Source organism: Nannospalax galili, unplaced genomic scaffold, assembly GCF_000622305.1.
Source record: "Nannospalax galili isolate Female #2095 unplaced genomic scaffold, S.galili_v1.0 scaffold79, whole genome shotgun sequence".
NCBI lineage: Eukaryota > Metazoa > Chordata > Mammalia > Rodentia > Spalacidae > Nannospalax > Nannospalax galili.
Window position 1 is genome coordinate 1110841 of NW_008343959.1, and position 743 is coordinate 1111583.

General features: G+C 31.9%; 1 non-coding gene across 1 annotated transcript; it reads left to right on the forward strand.

Annotated features, from left to right (window-relative positions):
* Positions 1–347: 347 nt before the first annotated feature.
* On the forward strand, positions 348–454 carry LOC115071558. Its single transcript, XR_003850652.1, has one exon. It is a non-coding gene; the product is annotated as a U6 spliceosomal RNA (small nuclear RNA).
* Positions 455–743: the final 289 nt, after the last annotated feature.

Sequence of the window (743 nt, forward strand, 5' to 3'; positions counted from 1 at the left end):
ACAAACCCACTTTCTTTTATATATATTGTTTATAATTCCTCTTCAACAACATTAATTTTTTAAAATGCAGTATCTAAAGCATGAGAAAATGAGGGGGCTAGAGAAATAGCTCAGCAGTTAAGTGCACTTGCTGCTTTTCCAGAGAATCTTAATTTGAATCCCAGCACCACTTTGAATGGCTCAAAACTACCTAAAACTATATTTCCATGTAATCTGACACCCTCATTTGGCCTCTGCAGTTACCCACATACAGTGTGGCAGACACTCACACAGAAACACACACATACACATTAATAAAAACTAAAAACAACTTAGGTCTGAAAACAGCAATGAAAGTGATTAATTCAGCTTTTATTTCAGCAGCACGTATACTAAAATTGAAATGATAGAAAAAAGATTAGCATAACTCCTATCCAAGGATGATATACAAATTCATGAAGCATTCCATATATATGACTTATGAAAAGACTGAAATTATTAATTATGGGCATAGAAATGGAGAAGACTGTCAGGGCAAGGAATAGAAGATATTAGAGGTCAAAGAAAATCTAAAGAAACTTAGGATAATAAAAATACTCTGTATTGCATCTGACCACAAGGGAGTAAAGCTGGATATCAAAAATAGAATGAGAAAAAGTATGCAAACTCATGGAAAGTAAATAACATACTACAGAATGAAAATTGAATCCTTAGAAAAACTGAGAAAAAAATTAAAATTCCTAGAATTATATGAAAATTAGAAC